The sequence below is a fragment of the Lutra lutra genome, chromosome 7, assembly GCF_902655055.1.
Source record: "Lutra lutra chromosome 7, mLutLut1.2, whole genome shotgun sequence".
Taxonomy (NCBI): domain Eukaryota; kingdom Metazoa; phylum Chordata; class Mammalia; order Carnivora; family Mustelidae; genus Lutra; species Lutra lutra.
Genome location: NC_062284.1, coordinates 143,264,807 through 143,281,430, shown reverse-complemented (window position 1 = coordinate 143,281,430; position 16,624 = coordinate 143,264,807). Strand labels below are relative to the sequence as shown.

At 38.5% G+C, this 16,624-nt stretch overlaps 1 long non-coding RNA gene and 6 other non-coding genes across 8 annotated transcripts in view; all 7 read right to left on the bottom strand.

Moving 5' to 3' along the window:
- LOC125105241 (uncharacterized) overlaps window positions 1-16,624 on the bottom strand; it is a 95,097-nt gene that overhangs the window by 47,130 nt on the left and 31,343 nt on the right. Inside the window, exons 10-15 of one of the 2 annotated variants that reach the window (XR_007128843.1) lie at window positions 14,298-14,385; window positions 12,094-12,180; window positions 9,978-10,050; window positions 4,913-4,953; window positions 2,434-2,497; window positions 320-361 (exon numbers count right to left, since the gene is read on the bottom strand). This is a non-coding gene — a long non-coding RNA (uncharacterized LOC125105241). Of the gene's footprint in view, window positions 1-319; window positions 362-2,433; window positions 2,498-3,118; window positions 3,255-4,912; window positions 4,954-9,977; window positions 10,051-12,093; window positions 12,181-14,297; window positions 14,386-16,624 lie in introns of those variants that run through there. The other variant, XR_007128844.1, reaches the window with a different exon arrangement.
- LOC125105890 (small nucleolar RNA SNORD113/SNORD114 family) lies at window positions 1,628-1,700 on the bottom strand. The gene has a single exon (XR_007129132.1). It is a non-coding gene; the product is annotated as a small nucleolar RNA SNORD113/SNORD114 family (small nucleolar RNA).
- LOC125105886 (small nucleolar RNA SNORD113/SNORD114 family) lies at window positions 3,990-4,063 on the bottom strand. The gene has a single exon (XR_007129130.1). It is a non-coding gene; the product is annotated as a small nucleolar RNA SNORD113/SNORD114 family (small nucleolar RNA).
- LOC125105904 (small nucleolar RNA SNORD113/SNORD114 family) lies at window positions 6,814-6,889 on the bottom strand. Its single transcript, XR_007129143.1, has one exon. It is a non-coding gene; the product is annotated as a small nucleolar RNA SNORD113/SNORD114 family (small nucleolar RNA).
- LOC125105900 (small nucleolar RNA SNORD113/SNORD114 family) lies at window positions 9,312-9,384 on the bottom strand. The gene has a single exon (XR_007129140.1). It is a non-coding gene; the product is annotated as a small nucleolar RNA SNORD113/SNORD114 family (small nucleolar RNA).
- On the bottom strand, window positions 13,614-13,688 carry LOC125105893 (small nucleolar RNA SNORD113/SNORD114 family). Its single transcript, XR_007129135.1, has one exon. It is a non-coding gene; the product is annotated as a small nucleolar RNA SNORD113/SNORD114 family (small nucleolar RNA).
- On the bottom strand, window positions 16,423-16,494 carry LOC125105896 (small nucleolar RNA SNORD113/SNORD114 family). Its single transcript, XR_007129138.1, has one exon. It is a non-coding gene; the product is annotated as a small nucleolar RNA SNORD113/SNORD114 family (small nucleolar RNA).

The window sequence follows — 16,624 nt, the reverse complement described above, 5'->3', positions numbered from 1 at the left end:
ACTTCATATTAATCCCATTTTACTATTTGAATGTGACCAAATCATGTCTTCATAAATAAAGGGAGGTCTAAGTCAACTGTGACTCAACACTGAAATTGAATCATACATTTTACACTAATTAATTGAATAATTAACTGTGAAAACGAATAAAATGGCCTTGTATTTTTCTCCTTAATGGACCACAGATGTGCTGAACTGCCCTACGCGTGACCTTCATTCATTTTATTTGTATATGGAGTCATTTATTCCCTTTCAGTAATGGAGTTAACACCCATGACAGACCGCCAAACTAGAAGCAATTATTTTAACTGTTACTTACATAAGTTTCTACACTCCGTAATTGATTCATCATCCATCCATTCTATGGAGTATAAAGCAAATACAAAAACAGATAGATTCAGTGACGTAGATGATAGATATAGAACAGCCTAGATCAAATATTTTAGTTCAAGTCAACAATAAATGATTGGAAATAAACCTTAGCACCTGTTTTGGATTAAAACTCAGAACAGCATATTTATTGCTTGATTGCTCCAAACATTACATTTAACTGATATAATGAACCCCTCTGAAACCAATACCAGATACAAGAATTCTAAGAACCATGACTACTACTCGTATCTATTTCTGTATCCCCTGCTTGGCCTGGTGAGAGCTCTATCTTCTTTCTAAATGGATCTTTCTCAGGAAGAAGCAGGTTAATCTGAATCTAAGATTCTAGCACATTCTCAACAATTTTGCATGCTTATCCCACCTTTACATGTGTATGTAGCAACACAGGAACCTATGGAGTCATTTATTTTCTGCTTTCTTAAAGCAACTTCACCAAACCAGAAAACGAAATCCTATCTAAATATATTCGCCATTTCCAAAATTCAAGAGCGTAAGTCTTAGTTGCTTTATCTGGAAAGCAATTGTGTGGAAGTGGATTCACCACTGCCCTTGTTTCATAACAAATGCTCCTCATGGTCCAAATAATTGATTAAAATATTAACTTATTCTTTTATCTATTTATAATAATATCATTAATATTTGTGACTCCATAGAAACAGGACGACATTAATGCCTATCCATATGCTTCTTAGGCACAGAAAAAAGAGCAGATGATTTTTGTTCTGTTTTGTTTTTTTATTAAAACATAGCAAAGACCACTGGATTGGTTGTAACTGGTCATGTGACACATTCTCAACATAAGCCCATGTGTAAGCCCTCTCTCAGTTATGCAGTTTTTTAATCAATAATTAATTTTAAGTAAATGTTTTGCTCTTCTCTTACTAAAACAAAAAAACCAAGAACCCAACCCTGAAAAACAACCTGGGTTCATACATCCATTTATCTAAATTCTTGTTACCCAAAGAGGTCAGCTTTAATCAATTTACTTTACTGGAACTCAGTGCTTCAGAAATTTATTAACAATGATTTTTACGTTACACATATTACATTACCTACTTTCCTATCTGGACCAGGAATAACCCATTTTGTCTTTATTCATTTATTTATTTCTTGATTTATTCATGCAATGATTTACTGCAAATACAATACCCAAAAGCCCAAGAACAAACTCCTGTGTATTTTTAACTCCTAGAATAAGCTCATTCGCTACAGAGACAACAGAGAGTAATCTGTAATGGACCTCAGAGTTACAGGGTTTAATCAAAATTCTTGATTTCAGACACCCCAGGGTACTCATCATTGATCCAGGCTAAGCAATCTTTTTCTTGATTTATACCTTTGTTTATGGATCCATTCTTTGATCCACCAACAGTAATAAAATCAATATCCAGAAATTTTTAAAGAGCCAAGAACAAAATCCTTGGAAAGGACCAAGGTCTATTTCCAGGCTCTTTTCCCATAACTACACCTTTTCTCCAAAGACTTTTTTTGTAGGAGCCCTCAGAGAGGTATGCACAGGTCACTTAGCATCCCAGCTCCATGGGCGTCCTAGTCTGTCTTCCATCTTTCTATGAGCTGTCCAGCAGCACTTACCACGGTAATATGAACATGCCGAGACTGTGCTCTCCCATGGTCACCATCAGCCACATGGAGCTACTAAGTTCTTGAAATGTGGCTAGTGCAAACGAAGAACTGAAGTGAAAATTCATTGAACTTTGATCATTTTAGACTTAAATAGCCACATGTAGCTAGGGACAACCACACTGAACAGTGCAGTCTTAGACTTCATTACCGAATAAATGTTTAAGTCAAACGCATTACAAAAATCAGATGGATTGTGAATGAACAGAATGTCTTCCATCTCGTTTTCAACCACGATTGTCCTGAACTGGAGTAACCATAATCTTTATTTCACGGCACATTCACATCACTGATCTATGTATGGCTTCATTTAAATAATTCAGTGAACACTGATGAAAAATTCACCCCAGTTGACAAGATCTTGCGACAGTTATTCACTTTAGTCATTAGGTTCCTTACCCACAAAGGTAACAGCCAAGATCTTCATCAGCAGAGACTGATTAAATCAACCATCATCTTCATTCTGTGGAGTCAAGTGCCAATATTCAGAAGAATGAACAGTCCAAATTTACACTGACTTAAAGGACAAGAGTTGTGTGGTACAAGATTACTTAGGAAGTTGATTCGCTTCTCATTTTCATCACTGACCCAAGGACATCACTCCTTATTTATTTCTTGATTTTAAATAATACTATTTTTAAATAATAATTTTACATTTTAAGTAATACAATGAACACCACTGAGTTCATCGGCAAAAATAAAAACCCTGCCTATTGCACTTATCTGTCTAGAGACCCCCTACCCAAACAGGCGAGAGCCTAGACAACTGTTTTTTTTTTAAGGACTTAGTTTGTGTAGAAATAGATGAGTTTAAATTTGTGATTCACAGCATAGTCTCACCAAGATCTATGCTTGACCCACCTTATATATTAATTCAATCATTCATTGTTTTATTTACTTATTTGCAGAGTGACTCAGGGAATATTTGATCATACATGAAAATATCCTCACACACACATACACAGGTAAACCCATGAATCCAGAACAGACATTCTCGCCATGTGCAAGTGTCCACATGCCGGTAGCCAAGCTACAAAGAGAGCATCAGTGGCAGAGACAGAGATGAGTCGTTCTAGTTGCTTACCGGGCCATGTTCCGCCCCCTTTTAAAACTGTGGTTAGGGGGACGCCTGGGTGGCTCAGTTGGTTAAGCAGCTGCCTTCGGCTCGGGTCGGGATCCCAGCGTCCTGGGATCGAGTCCCACATCGGGCTCCTTGCTCGTCAGGGAGCCTGCTTCTCCCTCTGCCTCTGCCTGCCATTCTGTCTGCCTGTGCTCGCTCTCTCTCCCTCTCTCTCTCTGACAAATAAATAAATAAAATCTTTAAAAAAAAAAAAAACTGTGGTTAGGACATAACCTATTCAAATGTAACAATTCATCAATATCTGGGAATTAACTAATATTAGACAAGAAACTCGAAAAACATTATTTTGTCTCCATGTCTATTATAGTACCCACAGAGCTTTAAAAATGAACCGTTTCTACTTTTTAATAAAATCCAGTGAACGGAGATAAATTAATAATAACTCTTCATAAAGCATATTCCAATAGGAACTATGCTCATTCTTTTTCCAATTAAGTATTTAATGAATTATTCATGTATGTAATTTTTCCTAAAAACAACCAACCAGCAAACCACCACCTATATCAAACAATGGGATACGGAGTCTTAAATACATCTGCCTATCCGCTCCTTCCACAAAGGGGCAGTTTTCACTACAACTGAGTGCCATAGAAATGTTTCCTTACATACTCTCATGATTGGTCTATGCCCAGATTCTTTTATATTTACTCACTTTTGTATTTCTTCAATTTATTCATGCATGATTTACTTAGAAAAATTCAGCCTATACTCATCAAGTGTGTATGCCCATAATCAAGATACTTGAACATTCTCAACTTGAGCTCTAAGCTCATTTCCACAGAGGGGGAAAAAAAAATGAGGCCACTTTTTAATTATGGACCTCAGAGTCACAGATGGCTTTAATCAAAATTTTTGATTCAGACACCCTCCAATCTCATCATTGGTCCACACTTGGCACTCTTTTTCTTCGTTCGATTCTACCTTCATTTTCCCATGAATTGCCAGCTCCCAGAACAAGATATTCAACAGAACGATGACATGTCTGTAGACTGATTTCTCACAGAGCGTTCAGACTAGATCTGCATGTGAACCGTGCTTCGTATCAATACCATCGTTAAAAATGTCTCATGATTGGGCCATGTTCAATTAATGTTCAGTTTTGTCGGACATTAAAACACCAGTATTAATGGTGTAATGAAAAACAAAAAGCCGGGGTGCCTGGGTGGCTCAGTGGATTAAGCCTCTGCCTTCGGCTCAGGTCGTGGTCCTGGGGTCCTAGGATCGAGCCCCACATTGGGCTCTCTGCTCAGCAGGGAGCCTGCTTCCCCCTCTCTCTCTGCCTGCCTCTCTGCCTACTTGTGATCTCTCTCTCTGTCAAATAAATAAATAAAATCTTAAAAAAAAAAAAACCATAATGATGTCCCACGTTTAGAACACAGACAATAGGATCTTCCTTCTGAGACCTCCTTCCTCTAAACAATGAATAGCCTGGATCTCTATCAGAATGAAAACGCTTCAATCAACTGTGGTTTAGAAATAATACGGACTGGCAAACAGTTTCAAAAATTAATTTAAATGCCTTCCATTTAAAAAGTGCATCTCAGTTGTGTTGAAATGGGTTCATTCTACTCCTACTACTCCTGTGCCCAGAACACAGTCCCACTATTGGTCCATACATCGTGTTCTTAGATTTTATTTTTGTGTATAGAGCCTTTCTCTTCTATTTTAACTACCTTAGTGACCACATATGGACAAAAAACACGAACAAGAACAAACGTTGTTACATTTGCTTCTTACCCACAGAAGTAACAGTCAAGATCTTCCTCACTGGACCACAGCTGAGACGATGGGCTGAAACCAACGTGGAGTATTCACCCAGGAGGATAGTGTAGATTTTTAGAAGAGTGAAAAGAACAAATGTAGATTTTTAAATAGAAGTTAGTTCTGCATTAGTAGATTAATCATAAATATTCATTTGTGTTACATTTTCATCAATACAACAGTGGTATCCTTTTCATCCACTGAATTACTCAATTATTTTTTATTTGTATTTTTTAAAGATTTTTATTTATTTATTTGACAGAGAGAGAGAGAGAGAGAGATCATAAGTAGGCAGAGAAGCAGCAGAGATAGAGGGGGAAGCAGGCTTCTTGCTGAGCAGAAAGCCTGATGCGGGGCTCGATCCCAGGACCCTAGGATCATAACCTGAGCCAAAGGCAGAGGCTTAACCTGCTGAGCCACCCAGGCACGCCTGAATTACTCAATTTTTAATGTGAAATAACATAAAGATGATCTTTTATAATCTACCACCCAAAACAAACAAACCAAAAAAACTAGCACTATTACTGGTATCTGTCTCTATAACCTACCAAATAGTAAAAAGTCCAGGTTCTCCTTCAGTGGGAAAACTTTAGCAAAATGGGATGAATTTAAGTTCATATTTCAGGAAACAACCTGAACAATGAGCTGTCCTATACTTGAATTCTTATGTTTATCAATTAATTTATTTTCTCACTTTTTGAATAACTCTAAGGATAATTTAATTATCTACCTCTTATTTCTAAAGAAAACACAAAAAGGTAGAGCCGTGAACCATCCAAAACTGAATACTATGACATGCCACTTTCCATCTCAGCCCTATTGTACTGATGGAACTTTCTGCAGTGATGGAGAAAGTCTCCATGAGCACCACTCATTCAATATGGCAGCACTGGCCACATACAGTCTGAAACGTAGCTAGTGTTACAAAGGTGTGAATTTTTATTTTTGAATGTACATGTTAACAGCAAGATAGATTTAGAGAATGGTGGTTATATGATCTTTCCCTGAAGGAGGGACCTGGATATTTTTCACTTAAGTGGACTTCAAGATTATAGAACAGGTTTAACCATGCTCCTTTGTATGTGATACGTGCTTCTCACTGACCCATGGTCTACGTTCTTTTAAAAAATGGACTGAGACACAAAACTTTTTTTTACGCACTACTACTAATGGCGCGGATCCCGGCGAGCAATAAGGATACTTCACAAGAAGGCTAAGTGATACTAAATGGATCCATTGGCTTTTCACTTGCAGAAATCATCAATAAAATACAGCTACATTTTTCTTTCATTTTTGGTTATTTATTTATTTTTACATTTTTCTTTTGAAAGAAAAGTCAATGAACACACTTACCATACTCTCCTTTCCAATGTTCATACTTAGACTGTTTCTAAGTTTCAATAATTATTTAATCATGTATTTTGGGGTTTATCACTGATTATATTAAATCTTATTTATTAAAATATTTTATACTAATGGGCTTATCATGATTTGCCAGATTTTAATTGAATACATATGTACTATTATGTATTGCTGATTACTATGCAATATGTAAGTTTCCTGTCCCTTTTCAAAATAAGACAGGTCACTGACTCACTACCACCTCAGAAGAAAAACACTGATGTTCCCATATATCTATCTATATGTTCCCAAAGGAGGAGAACCCTTAGTCTACTTTAACTCAAAATTCCAAAAAATATTAATAATTATTTTTGATTCATTTATTCCTTTCTTGATCAGATAAGGTGCTGCCCTTCTCTTCACTGATCCTTTCCTTATAATAACACAATTCATACTTGTGAACAAAACAACACCACAAATAAAGACCATCTTGAATATCTCTAATTTCATCTATACGCACATTTCCCGTAGATGCAATGGACCTCAGAGTTACAGACTGGGTTTAATCAAAAATGTTATTCAGGTGCCCCACGCACACTCATCATGGATGCACACGTGGTATCCTGCACCTTCATTTCATACACTGTTCTGACTTATTCCTTGGTTCACTAATTATTACAGACAAAATGCATGAATTAGGAAAACAAAGTGAAGGTCGTTGAGGATAGGAATACGTCCACGAAAGCTGACTTGCTACAGAGCTAGCTCTCTCCATGCAATGTGCTTCAGCGTCGCAAATGTTTCCTTGCATCATCTCAACTTCCTTAGTCACTGGTCCCCACTTGGGCTCTTTCATTTCACATCCATGTTTTAAAGATGGTACCGGGAGGGGGAGGGCGCCTGGGTGGCTCAGTGCATTAAAGCCTCTGCCTTCAGCTCAGGTCATGATCTCAGGGTCCTGGGATCGAGTCCCTCATCGGGCTCTCTGCTCAGCGGGGAGCCTGCTTCCCTTCCTCTCTCTCTCTGCCTGCCTCTCTGCCAACTTGTCCTCTCTGTCAAATAAATAAATAAATTCTTTAAAAATAAATAAATAAGTAAAGATGGTACGGTGACCCATCATTTTGTACCATGACTAAGAAAAAGGCAACACATCCCATTTTCTTATGTTCTCCCCTCAGTGGGTTCACAGTCTATAATAACATCTACCAACAGAGAAGTGTTTAAATCCACTGCGGAACAAAAGTAAAATGGAGTGGGAGAGTGTCTTAAAAATTACTGAAATGCCTTTCATACTTCATCTCAATAAATTCAGTAATGCTGAAATGGACTAATCATAATTCTGAATTTATAACATATTTTAATCATTGGTCAACACATTACCACCTTTGAATCTGTTCATGTATGCCGACGCTTACTCTTTCAAAGCTCCTCAATGAATACCCAGGACCAAGCCCCCAAGCAATACATGAACACTGATTGTGGTTTCCATTGATCTCTGCTTCTCTCTTTACCCAAAGAGAAGAAAGTCAAGTTTTCACCATGAGTTAATAATCGAGTTTAGGGGCACTTGGGTGGCTCAGTGGGTTAATCCTCTGCCTTCAGCTCAGGTCATGATCACAGGGTCCTGGGATCGAGTTCCACATCGGACTCTTTGCTCAGTGGGGAGCCTGCCTCCCCCTCTCTCTCTGCCTGCCTCTTTGCCTATTTGCGATCTCTGTCAGATCAATAAATAAGAATTTTTTTAAAATAATAATAATAATCAAGTTTGGTAGATTGTGCTCATTCTAGGGAGTAAAAGGCAAACTTTGAAAAGAATGTCCACCTTGAACTATTTTAAATGATCAAAGAAAAACAACCAGAAACCTTAATTTGCATTATTTTCTAAACATCTGGAAGAGAACTCTACTTCATATTTACTAATTTGTGTGATTTTTTTTTTAAATAATAAGATGACCACCGCCAAACCTAGCACTGAACAAAAGAAAAATAATTGTAATTAGGAATATCTGTCTGGACTTCCTACCCATGTAGGTAAAAGCCGGGATCATCTTTTTTGGTGAACTTTATTTGTACAGAACTGGATATGTGGGAGATTCAATTCAGGGTACAATCTCACCGGGGAGCCAAGCCTGACCCTACTTAATATATCTATTAATCCACCCACTAACTGTTCTATTTAATTACTCATGGGATAATAAGGCCATCCCTTCACTGTTCTAAGCGAATTCCAAAAATTAACTCTCAAAACAGAAGCAAAATACTTATTATTTATAAAATGTCTGTGTGCACCATTAGAAAGGCCTAGGGCTCTCTGAATGCCTATGGATTATTAGTTGTGTAAGACATGATATATCAGGGTCTTCACATGCAACTGCATGCTTTTTGTGCATTGGTGGCCGACTTTTTAAAAAAAATTTGACATAAATGCAAATACATTTACTCACTTGTAATTAAGCTGCAATGTCAGCCCCCCACCCTGGCTAAGTGCCTTGAATAATATTTACATCTGTCCTTATGTCATTACCCAGAAGAATAGCAAACTGATTCTTTAATATCTGTTTGCTTACACAGAACTGCATACAAAGACTGCATTAATCGTGAGTGCGGCTGCATAAAACATCACCATCCCTGCTCCGTGGTCTCCCTCTCCATCAGTTTATTCAATCAACTACTTATGTAAATGCATTTCCCTTTCCTTAATAAAATCATCAACTAGCAATGCGCATCACCACAAAACACAGACTCTTATGTGCTGCTGACCATACGCACTTACTAAAGTGATAAAAAAAACCTTGACTATTCATTTATTGAGACTAAATATCTCAAAATGGTTTTAGTAACTACCCATGTTTCATTATATGCCTTAAAAGTAGTGCATGCATCTCTCTCTTATTCTTTATTCATTGATATATTTCTTTATTCATGGGCTAATTGTATTATAATAATGCAATTCATACCCCAAACCACAAAAGCCCACGAATAAGATGCTGTAGGCTCATTTCCCACAAAGAGAATAATGAGGTGTTTCTTTGTGATGGACCTCAGTTGCAGATGGGTTTAATCAAAATTCTTGTTTCAGAAACCCCATGACATTCATCATTGGTCCATGCTAGGAAATTTTTTTGTTTATTGATTGGTTTTCTGATTCACAAATAATAATACAATCACAAAATTCCGAAAACAAGATCCTCGAATTTTGGGCTTTTCCCCCGTAGAGCAAATTCATCTTTTTGTAATGGCGCTCAAAGCTCCACATGCAGATGAGTCAAATTCCCTGCTTTTCTAGCAAACCCACATTTAGCACTGCTTCCTATGTGGTCCTCTCTTGTTTAATTTGTCCATATGTCAAAGATGGTTCAACGAAAAATAGCGAAACCACCATCTTCACTCACCTCTGGGCTGCCCCCGAAGAGCTGTCAGCTAGCTCTACCCATATGGGAATGTTTAAACCAGCCATGGCAAAAAATAAAGACTATTAAACTGCTCTGAAAATAAATTATAGAACTTCTACCTTCTTTTAAAATTACCTCCATTGTACTCATTTAGATTAAATGTCATTTTTGGTTTATAAGACATTCCCATCACCAGCCCACACTTGGAGAGTTTTATTTATTTTGTGTGTGCAGTACACAATCATTTACTTTGAAATTCTTCAGGTAACACCCATGAACAAACAGAGAATGCGAACTACGGGACTCACTTATCTCAGTCTTCACCTCCTGGTTGACTGTAATGCCTGGCTAATGACTGAGTCAGCCATGCCGTAGTTCACTCTGGGTAGGAAAAAGCAGATACAGGTACATTTAGCATTTTTTAATGGCTGTTAATCAGACAGAGCTAGATACCAGTAAAAACTTTGGCTCAAACGTGCAATTCTTTATTAATCAAGTATGGAATTCTTAGTGATCAAAAATATAAGAAATACTATCAAGTCCACCACCTAACCCAAGATTAAAATCTGTAATGGTGGGGCGCCTGGGTGGCTCAGTGGGTTAAGCCTCTGCCTTCGGCTCAGGTCATGATCCCAGGGTCCTGGGATCGAGCCCCGCATCGGGCTCTCTGCTCAGTGGAGAGCCTGCTTCCTCCTCTATCTCTGCCTGCCTCTCTGCCTACTTGTGATCTCTGTCTGTCAAATAAATAAATAAAATATTTTTTAAAAAATCTGTAATGGTTACATTTATCCACCTGTGTCAACACCTATTACAGAGATGGTTATCGGGGCACCTGGGGGCGCTCAGGCGTTAAGCATCTGCCTTCGGCTCAGGTCATGATCCCAGGGTCCTGGGATCCAGCCCAGAGTCTATCTCCCTGCTCAGCCGGGAGACTGCTTCTCCCTCTCCCACTCCCCCTGCTTGTGTTCCCTCTCTCGTTGTCTCTCTCTCTCTCTGTTAAATACATAAATAAAATCCTGGGGCGCCTGGGTGGCTCAGTGGGTTAAAGCCCATGCCTTTGGCTCAGGTCATGATCCCAGGGTTCTGGGTTCTGGGATCGAGCCCCACATCGGGCTCTCTGCTCAGCAGGGAGACTGCTTCCTCCTCTCTCTCTGCCTGCCTCTCTGCCTACTTTGCGATCTCTATCTGTCAAATAAATAAAATCTTTAAAAAAAAATACATAAATAAAATCTTAAAAAAAAAAAAAGAAGTTGGTTATCTAACAGATTATTGAATGATGCAAACACCTTCCTTTCTCTTAGTTTAACCGCCCCCCCCAGCCCCTCCGCAAGCTGCAGAAGCGCCAAACCCTGGCCCTGAGCTACAGACACTAATATGTTTCCATATAAAAGGGGATTACAGAGTAAGCCTTTCCATTTTCCTTCAAGACTGTATTGATATTAATAGTGTTCACTGCACTCTGCTAATTGTCCCATGAGGAAGCTTTCAGTGTTTCATGGACTCATTTCTTTATTCATTCATGCATTGATTCACTTGAAATAATACAATCCATCTCCATGAACCACAAAAGCCTGGGGCAAGTTTATTGAATTTTCCTAACTTCTCCTATGAGCTAGTTTCTACAGAGAATATTGACGGGTCCACTCTCCGAACTGGACCTCAGAGCTCCGGAAGGCTTCTTCAAAGGTGTGGGTTGGAAAACCTCCACCAGTACTCATCACTGAGGGGGCCCAGCACGCTCCCTCTTCACTCACTTACGCTTTCTTGAATGGGCTCATTCATTCACAGATTCATGGACAACAGTTAGACAATCAATAACCTTTAATGACACAAAACTGAGAACAAAAGCCTGAAAGACAACCAAGATCTCTTCATTGCCCCTGTTCATGGAGAGCAAACAGTCACTCACTTTTCACAAGGAACTTCTGGTTTACACAGAGGGATTAATCAGCACGCTGGCTTCAGTATCAGGCCCTAACTTAGGACCAGTGTCCTCCTGCTCCTTGTCACCTGACTTGCCCATACATGAAAGCTGGTGTCGTCAACAACCGGAGACCTGTCATCTCAACCCACAAGGGACGGAAGTGACATCTGCCATCTTCGGAGGCATTCTAGCTGCAAGGGTTAATAATTGAGATCTTTACTCGTGAAGGAATGTATTAAGCAAATGGGGCAAGAATATTAAATGAGATGATACAGTGCTTTGAGAGTATGTGAAAAGCCCTCCATCACTTTACTAGTGGTCCACAGTTCAGATGAGTCAAAGTAAATATAAATTTTAATTCGTGACACTTTCCAGTCCCAGAATCGGGACTGGCATTCCTTAATTTCATATGGTATTTAACTAGTTATTTTATTGAACTAATTCCATGGGCTCCCATAAATAACCCCACCTAAGCCTTGAACACAAACATTGATATTTACATATATAAGTTTTTACGCTTCTTAGTCCCAGAATTATCAGCCAGGTCTTCCGGATTAGAGAATGATTAAATTGGCTTTGTGTTCATTCTACAAACAAAGGAAGAAGGGGGGGAAGGAAAGCCAATTTGTAAACACAATGAAAACAGAGGTCTCTTTTTTAAACTGAAATTTGTGAGGGAAACAGTGAACCAGCAGCTCTGTTTCCTACCACATTCTCATCATCTTCCCAAAGATGGTACTCTCTCATTTACTTAAATTTCTACTGAATAATAGGAATACTATCGAATTCCTTGCTCAACACAAACTAAAATAAAAATTACCAATTAGAGACATCTGACTTTATTTGCTACCTACATAGGGGGAGCACGATCACCTGTGTAGAATTTAACATATTTAATTTGTTTCTCGGTTCTATCCTCCACTACATGTATTTATGGATTTATGGATTCACTCATTTACTGGCTGATTTTACTATTCGGTGAATAATAATACCAGCTTTCTAAAGAAGACTAGGAATTGTTAAACACCAACCCAGAACCAAATTACAACAATTTGGAAAGGTCTCAATATACCTTTCAAAAAACAGAAAAGCCTAAGTTTTTCCTAGACTATTTGTCATTGGAAAAGTAAGAGAAATCAAAATCCTCATACTTAAACATGTGGTGCCAATTGGTCCATGGTTTGCTGACTTTTTAAAAAATAGATTGATATATAAAATTATACTTTCGGGGCGCCTGGGTGGCTCAGAGGGTTAAAGCCTCTGCCTTGGGCTCGGGTCATGATCCCAGGGTCCTGGGATCGAGCCCCGTATCGGGCTCTGTGGTCAGCAGAGAGCCTGCTTCCTCCTCTCTCTCTGCCTGCCTCTCTGCCTACTTGTGATCTCTTTCTGTCCAATAAATAAATAAAATCTTTAAAAAAAAAAAAAAATTATACTTTCTTTCCCTTACACAAAGACACTAATATCTGTAATCTTATCTACTGGGCAAAAACACTGTACAAATTTTACATCTGGCCATAGTCATCACCGTCAATAACAGATTTGCTTCTTTTTTATTGTTTTAATAAAAGTAAGTTTTAAAAAGACTGGATTAACGATGAGTGTTCTCATATAAATCATTCTAATCATTGGTCTCTGCTTGGCTCTCAGCTATGTGGTCATTTAACCAACTAGTATAGAGTAAATGTGCTGCCATTTCCTTAATAAAAGAATCAGTCAGCAACCCAGCACCCACAAACACTCCCGAGTATTATGTACAAATAACCATATACCCCTTTCACTTACTATTAATTTATGAGAAATCAGAGTTTCAGCCAAATTTTAATACTACTACTCCATGTTACATTACATTCCTTAATAATAAGTGTAAAACTTGTGCTATTTTTTTTCATCGACACACTTTTGTTATTTGTGGGTCAATTTTATAATAAAATACAGTGCATCACTAAGAACCACGACAGCCCAAGCACAAGGTACCATGTGCTCCTTTCCCACAGAGGAAATAACTACGTGTCTCTTTGTAATGGACCTCAGAGTTGCATATGGGTTTAATCAAAACTCCTGTTTCAGATACCCCATGGTACTCATCATTGGTCCAGGCACGTTTTTCTTCCTTTATCTCTTTATTTATCCAGGAATAACAATACAATCATAAATTTCCAGGACAAGATCCTCCCACCAGTGGCCCTTTTCCCACAAAGCAAAATGACTCAGTCTCCTTTTACAATGGACCTCAGAGAACACATGTGATCAATTATGATCCATGCCTCGTAGCAAATCCACATTCACCATGGGTCCTTCTGTGGTTTTATTTAATTTGCCCATGTTTTAAAGATGTTTCAATGAAAAGTGATGAGACCCCACCTTTAACCCATCTCAAAACAAAGTCTTCCATTGGCTTATAGGCTGCCACACAAAACAGTTACCAGCCAGCATTACCCCCACATGGAAATGTTCGAGTCCTCTGTGGAGGTCGATAAAATGAAATATCAAGTAGTTCTGAGAATGAATGAAACGACTATCTCGAGTTTGCCAACTTTAAGCACCTCGAGTGTGCCAACTTAGATTAAAAGTAACATTGATGACATATTCCCATCACTGGTCCATATTTGGAGATTTTTATTTCTTTTATGGACACCGATTCTTCGAACATACACTCACGAACAAAGCCTCCCAAGCGGGGACGGGAATTCTGAGTCTTACTTACATTTCTGTCTACGGTCTTTACACACAGAGCTAACTGCCAAGATGTTGTTTCTTAGAAAATGAGTAAAGTCTGCTGTCTTACGGTTATTCTGTGGAGGAAAAAGTAGAATTAACCAAGGTTCTTAATGTACGGTAAGTATGTGGAATTAGGTAGTAATAAATTTTGGTACTTCTCTAATTACTCTAGTACACCGCTTTCACATTTAAATAATGTACTAGCCACTGCTCAATCTACCACATAAGGATAAAAACAGTATCTATCAAAAATATCTTTACATATGAATAGTTTAAATAAAACAAAAAATAATTTTAACAGATGTTTCTTTTGCAGAATTGGGTACATTTAAATCCTTATTTTATGGGGCGCCTGGATGGCTCAGTCACTAAGTGTCTGCCTTCGGCTCAGGTCATGATCTCAGGGTCCTGGGATCGAGCCCCGCATCAGGCTCCCCGCTCTGTGCGAAACCTGTTTCTCCCTCTCACAACCCACTCCGCGTGCTTGTGTTCCTGCTCTCGCTAACTCTGTGAAATAAATAAATAAAATCTTTAAAAAAATAAAAAATAAAATAAAATAAATCCTTATTTTACAGTCTCTGTGATAACTCATGCCACGATAAATCAGAAACCACAATGAGATCCCACCTCACACCAGTCAGAATGGCTAAAATTAACAAGTCAGGAAACGACAGATGCTGGCAAGGATTCGGAGAAAGGGGAACCCTCCTATGCTGCTGGTGGGAACGCAAGCTGGTGCAGCCACTCTGGAAAATAGCATGGAGGCTCCTCAAAAAGTTGAAAACAGAGCTACCCTACGACCCAGCAATTGTACTAAGTGTTTGCCCAAAGGATACAAATATAATGATTCAAAGGGCACCTGTACCCCAATGTTTATAGCAGCAACGTCCACAATAACCAAACTATGGAAAGAACCCAAATGTCCATCCACAGATGAATGGATAAAGAAGAGGTGGTATAGATATACAATGGAATACTATGCAGCCATCAAAAAGAATAAAATCTTGCCATTTGTAACGTGGGTTGAATGAGAGGGTATTATGCTAAGCAAAACAAGTCAGTCAGAGAAAGACAAATACCACATGATTTCACTCATATGTGGAATTTAAGAAACAAAACAGGTGAACATAGGGGGAGGGAAGGAAAACTAAAATAAGATGAAAACAGAGAGGGAGACACACCGTAACAGACTCTTAACTCTAGGAAACAAACTGAGGGTTGCTGGAGGGGAGATGGGTGGGGGGACGGGGTAACTGGGTGATGGGCATTAAGGAGGGCACGTGATGGAGTGAGCACTGGGCGTTAGAGTCGACTGATGAATCACTGAATTCTACCTCTGATATGAATAATACATGTTAACTAATCTGCATTTAAATGAAGCATTTTTTTTTAAGAGACTAAAACTAAGACAAAAAAAATCTGCTACCACAGGACATTTACCAATGTCTGGAGATATTTCTGACTGTCACAACTGGCATCGAGTAGAGGCCGGGAAGTTACTAAACATTCTACAATGTACAGACGGCCTTCCTGGCAACGAATTATCCAGCCCAAGATGTCAGTAATGAGGGGTTGAGAAAATCCTGCTGTCCCCTCTTCAAAATAATTGGTTGAGGCATAAATGTATTTATACATTCACTCACAGTATCATCAATATCTACAAACACACAAAGTGGATTAGAAATTTAAACAGAATTAACAGCTGTTCATATGCTCATTACCCCCAGCTATAACCAACCAGAGCATGTTTTCTTGTTTTCAACAAGCAACCAGCACCTTGAAGACCACACAGAACGACACACGCGGATTTCCCGGTACTCATCTGCGTACGTTCCTGTCCCAAACAGGGATCAGATTTAACCAATATATTATGGATATTATGGATATATTCTGGATACTTCAGAAAATATTAATAAAAAAACACATTACACGTTCTCGTAATCGGGGGACATATGGCTCTCTGTCTTTATTTCTGTGTTTATTTATTCATTTATTAATTCACTTAGAGTGCAACAACCCAGACCTATGAACCTTCACAACTTAAGAACAAAAGGCTGAATATTACTAACCTCTGCTGTAAGCTGATTAACCATATAGGCATTAACTAGGTTTCTGACCTCAGAGTTATAGGGTTTAATCAAAATCATTGATTCAGACACCCCAGGATACTCATCATTGGTCCAAACTTGCTCCCTGACAGTTGAAGGATAAATGGCCTAGATCTTTATCACTGAACGAATGTTTAAATTAACCATGATACAAACTGTAACATTAAAAGCCCTAAAAATGAAGGATGTTTAAATTAACCATGAT